Source organism: Triticum aestivum, chromosome 7A, assembly GCF_018294505.1.
Source record: "Triticum aestivum cultivar Chinese Spring chromosome 7A, IWGSC CS RefSeq v2.1, whole genome shotgun sequence".
Classification (NCBI taxonomy): Eukaryota; Viridiplantae; Streptophyta; class Magnoliopsida; order Poales; family Poaceae; genus Triticum; species Triticum aestivum.
In genome coordinates, this window is record NC_057812.1 from 48,867,394 (window position 1) to 48,876,328 (window position 8,935).

General features: G+C 43.4%; 1 long non-coding RNA gene, 1 other non-coding gene and 1 pseudogene across 2 annotated transcripts in view; 2 read left to right on the forward strand and 1 right to left on the reverse strand.

The window, feature by feature from the left end:
* Positions 1-4,211, reverse strand: part of LOC123152092 (uncharacterized) — a 16,148-nt gene extending 11,937 nt beyond the window's left edge. The window contains exon 1 of the long non-coding RNA XR_006476025.1: positions 3,757-4,211. This is a non-coding gene — a long non-coding RNA (uncharacterized lncRNA). The remainder of the gene's footprint in view (positions 1-3,756) is intronic.
* LOC123152091 (cytochrome c oxidase subunit 2-like) lies at positions 1,407-3,571 on the forward strand (annotated as a pseudogene).
* Positions 4,212-4,562: 351 nt separating the features above from the next.
* Positions 4,563-4,636, forward strand: TRNAD-GUC (transfer RNA aspartic acid (anticodon GUC)). Its single transcript has one exon. It is a non-coding gene; the product is annotated as a tRNA-Asp (tRNA).
* The last annotated feature ends 4,299 nt before the right edge of the window (positions 4,637-8,935 follow it).

Consider the following 8,935-nt stretch of genomic DNA (forward strand, 5'->3'; position numbering starts at 1 on the left):
CCTTCTCCCATTTGCTTCTGTCTCTAAAGATTAGAGTCATCAACGCGATTCAAGTCCAGTGCTGATAAAATCGTGCTGTCCAGTTCGGGAAAGCAAGTGATTGATTAGTTCCATTGGTCTATTGGCTTCAGCTTCCAGTCTACCTCATTTCTATCAAAATGATCTGGTGTCTATGTCCATGCCTGAGGTTGGTAAACCCTATATCTATTGCGGAGTGGTTTGAGGAAGGGACAGCTTGTAACCCACGACTTACTACTACGAAGATTCTGGCAGAGAGCTTTTCACATATAGATAGGTCGGGATGAGGAAGCTCCGTAGTCAACTAATAGATAGAAAATCCACCTTGTGAACCGTATTTGTCTTAAAGTACTGTTTGAGAAGGAATATACCTGTTCCAATCCCTCTAGTGGCTATACTGATTGACATAGGTAGCTTTCGTAGTCAAAGCTCACAGGTCCAAATGCTCTATTGGAGTGGGCAAGAACACACACAATCAAGGTTTGAAGAACTTCTACTTCACGCCTTGAGGATTCTATGACGCTCACTCAATGGTGTTATGGCGATTGCAAGCAATCAATAAACAAGGAAGCCAAATTATGGATCCAGGAAGGCTGCATCAGAAGGAAGAGTAGGTGTTGCTATGCCGTTGGCTGGGACTGAGACAGAGAGAGGGGAGCATAGCCCCTATGATCCTGCTAAAGAGTTCCAACTAAGCTCTTCTCAGGTTCTTTCTTTCTCTTCCATTCTTATGTTTATATATTAAAGTGTAGTTTTCTTACTATAATATAATAATATTAATCTAATATGCCCATTGGTGTTCCAAAAGTACATTACCGGATTCCCGGAGATGAAGAAGCGACTTGGGTTGACTTATACAATGTTATGTATCGAGAAAGGACACTTTTTTTACTTCACTGCCCTATACATAGAAAGAAGTGCTTTTCCACCGGTATCAACATTCTATCTGGAATTAGTAGCGATAATTGTTGTATTGTGAGCCAGCCCCGTAAGACACTACGCACCTCCAAATTCTATATGATTTTTCCAATCATTTCATTTATACGACCTGCAAATAAGATAAGATCTTGGCTCTCCCTACAAAAAAACAACTATATGCCCTATAAACTTGCTTGCTTCTTCGAATCTCGAAATAACATATAGAAAGTGTTTCTGTGATGAGACCATTCTCGATCGATAAATGCGATAGGAGCCTATGTCTTTCACGGGCAGCCGGCCAATAGGGGAAGGTTGTGAATCCGGCGAACCGACCGCTTTAAGAACGTGATTGTCTTCTCTCACTCAGTTATCAATTGACAAAGATGACCCATTCTTTTTCGCCCTAAAAACGACAATGGTATGGTACTTTTCCTTCCAATCGAGATTGTGTGGGTGTCCGCTCATGTTCACGTTACATGCTAAATAAGGCTTTCATTGGAAAAACCAACGCCGACGTCAAGATCAGTCTCCTTTCCTTTCTCTTTTCGGGAGCAGAGCTGAAAAAGATGGGAAATTCCAATGATTCTTCGTTCATTATCATGTCGATTCCTCACAATCGCTCTTTGTGATGCTGCGGAACCATGGCAATTAGGATCTCAAGATGCAGAAACAGCTATGATGCAAGGAATCATTGACTTACATCACGATATCTTTTTCTTCCTTATTCTTATTTTGGTTTTCGTATCACGGATGTTGGTTCCCACTTTATGGCATTTCAACGAGCAAACTAATCCAATCCCACAAAGGATTGTTCATGGAACTAATATCGAAATTATTCGGACCATTTTTCCAAGTGTCATTCTTTTGTTCATTGCTATACCATCGTTTGCTCTGTTATACTCAATGGACGGGGTATTAGTAGATCCAGCCATTACTATCAAAGCTATTGGACATCAATGGTATCGGAGTGCGCCTCTTAACGAGGGTGATTTAAGTGCAACAAAATGTACCGGTGGTTCACGAAGCATCTGGCTTACCGGTCATCTCCCATTCCCGTCGTCGAGAGACTAAAAGAACTATAGCATGCCAGAAACGGGGAGTTGAGGTGGTTAGACCTATACCCCGAAATGCTCCCAGCATAGGAGCCTATGGTTCCATTCTTGTTATTGCTGGAGGTACACATACCTCTTCTCGGTGTGGTGGAGCGATATACGAAAAATAGATGCTAAGCCTGCAATGTCCGATAACGGGGCTTCAGTAGTGAATCTATCGGCACCACAATAGTGGCATACAACTTTGGACCTAAGGGCAGGTCTCGTTACCTTTCGGAATGGGGGATCCCCGTTGGCAACAACCACGGTAGTAGTTGCGGAACTACTGGGCCAAGAGAGGACAACCTGTTGTTCCTGCTCCTCCTTCTTCGCTTCGGGGACAAAGGTCCTACGGTAGGTAAGAGCGCGCACAAGCACTTGACCGAAGGGGACCAGTGCTTCTACTGCTCCACCGAGGAGCCGTTCTTGCGAGAAGCAAGGGATGTCGTGAACGTTGGGAGGTCAAAGAAAGAGAATTGACCTCTGAATACAGTGATCCTATGATCTAGATAGATTCCGTCCTTTTTTTAGATAAGGGGGACTCAAGAAATTGGGGGTGGGACCTACTGGCATAATGCAGGCTGGAACGTGGGAATTCGAGGTCTCATGAACGAGTTTTTTTTCGTGGACAAACATACTTTCCGGTCTTTTTTATGGATCCTTTTAGATCTACGGGCCGACCGTTCACATGAGCATAGGGAATCTATACTCGAGCCTTCGGCTTGGCCCCTGGCAGGATAGGTGAGGAATCACTCTTGAGATCTGATCTATTGGGGCCTACAACTTCGCCAAAGCCGACTAGCATCCCTTTCCGTTGATAACTGGCCGTCCCATACCTTCATTTTGTCTCATGTGTGTTGAACATTGTCTTCCTCGGTTCCAGCTTCACTGATGTAGGTAGGGCTGGGCGAGAAAGGGTCCCCTCTTGCCTATTAGTAAGCGGGCCTTCGATTCCACCGGGGTCTTACGGTCTCATAGAGGGGGGAGAACTACATAACTAAAGAAGAATAGTGCTCTTTATAAATAAGAGTAGGCGTGGAGAGCTTTTTGCGGGGAAACTAGCAAGTCAAGTTTGGGGGGAGGCGGGCGTCGACCCAAACTTATGAGTATTCGGACTATAACAGTTCCGATGAATAGTCACTCACTTTTGACAGTTATACGATTCCAGAAGATGATCCAGAATTGGGTCAATCACGTTTATTAGAAGTTGACAATAGAGTGGTTGTACCAGCCAAAACTCATCTACGTATGATTGTAACACCCGCTGATGTACCTCATAGTTGGGTTGTACCTTCCTCAGGTGTCAAATGTGATGCTGTACCTGGTCGTTCAAATCTTACCTCCATCTCGGTACAACGAGAAGGAGTTTACTATGGTCAGTGCAGTGAGGTTCGTGGAACTAATCATGCCTTTACGCCTATCGTCGTAGAAGCAGTGACTTTGAAAGATTATGCGGATTGGGTATCCAATCAATTAATCCTCCAAACCAACTAAACCGGGGAAGCTGAAGCGGAAATGCAATTCTCGGGTGAGGGAAGGGGGAAGCTCCAGGAAGGCTTTGCTCGCTCTCTCAAAAAGCTCTAACGCTCGTTTACGAGTGGAGTGCATAAGCCCTTATTGAAGTAGGGTGAGGCCTTACTACACGAGCTCGTAAGTCAAGCACGGAACGAGCCTTGTCTATGAAGCTTCGCTTCATCATCTTGCTTGCTTCTGGCGAAGCTTAACGCACTATAACATAGGCATGCATGATGGTATGGTAGGAAGACTCTTTTAAGGCCGACCACTACATAGGAGCGATAGGAAGCCAAGCCGTCAAAAGGAAAGGCGAGTAGCCCTTATTGCAATAGCAAACGGCCTACTTATAGCCCTATTTATACCCTTTCTCGGGGACTTCAACGGGCCTTACAAGCTCAATAAATTGCAATTCTTCACCTTTTCCTCAGATAGTGGGAATGCATTTTCTTACTTGATTGACATTGACAGATATGTGTACCACACCGAACAAGCAATATGTCATATGCTTGATGTACCAGCCAAGGCAGCTCTTTTTTTCTCAGTTCCCTTATCCTTAGCGCAAAAGTAAAAAGAAAATGAAAGAGAGTTTGTATTTGCAAATGAAAATGAATATGGATCTAAATAAATTAGATAATCAATAAATAAGAATTGGAATAATAGAAAAAATCTCCTTCGCCCCTTATCTCTTCATCATCGTCGGTTCCGTCACTTGTGGTATTCGTTTAGAATCTTGTTGACCCTACTCGCTTACTCCTATTTTCCTTATTTCTTTTTCTACATAATTAATTAGAACTTTCTTGAAAGAATGGGGTTCTCTCTGGGGGGGCGCACCCTCTCTTCCTTTTTGAGAAAGATGGGCTTGTTTTTTTTCAATAAGTTCTATTGCTTTGAAACATTTAGTATATAACATAATATATAAGAAAAGTACTAAAGGCGAAGGGCATTCTGTTGTACAGCTACTTTGGTATAGTTACAAAGGTAACCGGTAGGTGACTGTTGAATCGACAGTAGTTACGAAAGGGGGAAATAGCTCAGTTGGTTAGAGTGCTGGTCTGTCACGCCAGAAGTCGCGGGTTCGAACCCCCCTTTCCCCGCCCGATCTTTCTTTCTTCCCGAGGTCATACCTCTGCCACTTTACCCTGAGTTTCACTAAGGCATATAACCCCATTCGGGTAAGAGGAGCAAGCAGTGGGGAACATCTATTTATATGCGTGTTAGCATCAACAGCATCTTTTTGAAAGTAAATTACATCGATCCTCGGCGCTAGGTACTCAGGTAAGTAAATCCTGAGGATAGAACTAGAGCAAGTAAGCTCATCGCACTATCAAGTCAGTCAGGAACTAGTCTGCCAAGCTTAAGAAGAAGTGAAAAGTAAGCAAGTTGTCATCTAGTGAGGGCTAAAAGACACGGAGAACATCCCCCCTCTATTTGCCAATAGCTTCTGCCTTCCTCTCTTTCATTTCATGTCGGTTCAGCCGAGCCAATAGATTCCATAGGCGGGTCAGTTATAGCTGTAGTAGCCTTTGATTAGGTCCTTCCAATAGACTTTCCGTAGCTATAATTCGATAGACTTTCCGTAGCTCAGTACTGCTGATCATTGACGCTCGCAACTGTACTTACGGCTGTACTTGTGAAAAGAGATAGAGGCGTCTCGCTATGACTCAAAGATGGTCAAAAAGCTAATAGATGGGACACAAAAGGTAGAGGAGAGGGGGTAAGAAGAGTAGACTTACTACTGGATACAAGATAGGGTATACAGCTAAAAGGGTGAGATAGAGGAATGAAATGAGCCAGTGAAAGGGTCCACGACCACAAGTATTGAGCTATAACCATAAAACTTGGGGAGTGCCTCAAGAAAATCCATTGAAATAGAAGACCCAGGTTGTAATGGAACAGACAAAGGTTGAAGAAGACCAGCAGGAAGGGTGTGCTCACTCTTGTTGAGTTGACACACATTACAGTGAAGAACAAACTTGGAGGGAGAAAAAGAAACCAGAAGGGACCCATTGTTTCTGTGCAAGTCGAACAATGATGGAAAAGCATCCAGTATGTAGCCGACATATGCCAACAACCCAAATGCACATATGCTAGTTAAGTTGAAACTCCTAAATTAAAGCGCAAGCAACAAAACTACTTTTTTCAAGGCGCGGAGCGTTGAAGAAGAGCATAGCTCGATTAACACAACTAGGGGCAATATGGTTCATTTTCCTAGAACACCACAACAAATGTCCCTACCAGCTGTTGCCAGTGAAGCTGAAACCATGGCTACCCCTCAACAAGCCTCTAGCTCTTATCCTAGGCCTGAACCGCCTGAACCTCCAATTACCGTACCATTGGTACTGAATACGACCACCACTCACACCTATTCTAGACCTTTAAACCCCTGACCACCTAGACCTCTAGTAGCAAAGCAACTAAAAGACCCAATCACAAAAATAACCCTCTCTATCCCCCTCAAAACCTTGGCACGAACACTTGTTTCCAGCCACCTATGGCCTTCCTCACAGCTCAAAACATGATAATATTAGACCTAATCCTGCACCTCCACCACCACAACCAAGACCCAATTCAATACCAAATATCCCATTTTCCCAACCAATACTTTTGCCCTATGCTGGAAATTCCATGAAACCAGAAGTGCCAATATATACTTACCTTAAGCAACCGCTTCCAACTCAATAGCATGACCCGTACCAATACCTGCAAGAACAAAGGCCGCAAAATCAATATCAATATGGGCAGCAGATACATCAACCTCCTAGAGTTTCTTTTCGAATATTTGAAGGGGCCAGGTCTTGGATACAAAAGTGTGAATTACTTTTCGGTGTACCAAGTTACGGATTGGTACAAGGTAGAACTTTCGGCTATGCACCTTAGGGGGAGAGCTGAAAGCTGGTACAACAGTTTCTTAGTGAATAGGGGACAAGTATCTTGGCAAGAGTGAATTCAAGAGATTGTAGAGAGGTTTGAGGTAAGAAATGTGGTTGGTGTAGTTGATGAGTTTAATCACTTGAGGCGAAGAGGAAGCCTAGAAGAGTACAAGTCACACACAATTGGCAGAATTGAGGGCTGCCATGTTGAGGTGCAATCCCTATTACGATGACAACCTTTTTCGACAAAGTTTTCTTGGGGGTAAGGGTATTGTAAATAGAGATAGATGTTTCGTCCGGCTCTGAGAAACAATTCGGCAACCCTGCTCTTCCCTTTGCCTCTTCCACATCTATTTTTGAAACTTGATTCAGTTGAGTTTGAAGCAAGGATCTAATCAGATAACGCTTTGTTCTCCAATGAATGGAGGTGGAATAATTTCTTGAGATAGAGAAAGCTACATATCGACTTTATTTAAACGAAAGAAAAAGGTTAGTCCTGCTCCTAGACTTCCAATTCCAAGTAGTAGTAACGGAAAGGAACATGTTTAGGAGAACTTTTTTATGTCTTTCTTATAGCGATCGCTGAAAGTCAGTCAATGCCCTGGCTTCAATGAATGAAGACCGATGGGCTACGAAGTGGAGATGATGTCGTCGTGTCATTGCTCGTGATGTCTTCACCAGGATTTGACTTACCAATGTGAAAGGTACTGTGCCAATGGTTCTATCATTTAGATAGAGAGTGATCTTTCCTTCTTGTCGAAGAAAGATATGACGTTGGGAAGGGAAAGGGAGTAGAAACATTTTCGTAGCCTTGGGGCGAAGGGCTGAGAGTTCCGTGATCCAGTTCTTTGAGCATACATAGGTTGAGGATGGAACTCCTATAGCAATCGATGTGGAAAAAGGCAACAGCCGAGAATACAAAGCAGAAAAAGCGAGTGAGATCTTGACTTTCTATTATCATACAACATAGAAGTATTTAATCAAATCAGAAAGAGCCCTGGGATTTGACCAAAACGGCATAATTGAAAGCTCTCATCTCAGTCGCTCACCTAAGAAAAGGTACCGGGTTGCTCCGTGATGACGAATAAGCAACCCAGCCCAATCCTTGCTTTCATAGAAAAAGGTGAATTTACTCGAATATTCGTTCAATGACTCAATATTTAGTAATCAAATCATGCGTTTGTTAGATCATTTAGTGAGAAATAAAACGAGAATAAAGAGAGAGTCCTCACCTCAATATCGACAACAATGACCTGGCAAGTGAAGTAAAGTAAAAGCAAAGTAGAGCCCGGTTGATGTCAAACGTTTTCAAATCTTACCCACCATATCCATTGATGCACGTTACTAGATGAAAAGTAAAAAATAAAGCAATGATGGTTTTTATCAGATCCACTTTACAACCGGTTTAGCAACTTCTTCATGCCCCTACGAACGAAATATTTGGAGTTTGACAACTGGTTGACGCCGGTTGATACTCGAATGAATATATAGCGAAGAAAAAGTGAAGACTCTCTCCCACAACTATTATGATGATACCATGCCAAATTTGTAACAAACGAGCATGCTATGCCAACTTTTTCAGAGTTCATTTGAAAACTATGAATTTAGGTCGAATTTTCTCTATAGGTGCATCTATGTTCATTTTTTTAGTAAAGTTAATCACAAACTTGTGATTCACACAAATTTCAAAGAATTCAAATTTTAACTATTCAAATTTGAGGTTATAATTTTTCTAAAACTAATGGCACTAACAGTAAGTTTATAATTTTGCTGACCTAAAAGCAAAAAGAACAAAAAAATAAAGCAAAAAACAAAAGAAAATAAATAATACAGAAAGCAAAACAAAAACAAAAGCCCGTCTCTCTCTGTGTTGTTGAGCTCCTCTCAAAGTAGAAATGAAAAAAATAGCAAAAAAAAAATGCCACCAACTGGGCCACCACGGCCTGAATACAACTAGAAACCCAACCATGGGCAAGGATTCAGGCCTGCAGCAGGCCCAGTAGGACCACAAGCATTGCAGTGATAGATTAGGCCTGAAAGCCTGCAGTTGAGAGGAGCTCGAGAGGGTGGGCGCAACAGCGCTTATAAACCACTCCCGATCCCTCTCAACTAGCGAGGTGGGACTAAACTTTTGGGCGCGGGGCAGCACAAGGCCATTGGTCCCGGTTGGTGGGACAAACCGGGACCAAAGGGGTGCATTAGTACCGGTTCGTGGCACCAACCGGGACTAATGCCACCCTTTAGTCCCGGTTGGTGCCACCAATCAAGACCAAAGGCCGCCGCTTCCCGCCCTTTGGGCTGCTAAAAAGAGGCCTTTGGTCCTGGTTGGTGGCACCAACCGGAACTAAAGGGGGGCATTAGTCCCGGTTTGTGCCACGAACCGGGACTAAAGCTTAGACTATATAACAAAACACTTGTGAAAATTTTCAGTTTGCATCGCCAGTTCCCCCCTTCCCCCGCCGACGACACCGTGAGGCTGCTCCACCTCACCGTCTACGCCGCCGCCGCCAACATCGTCGCCTC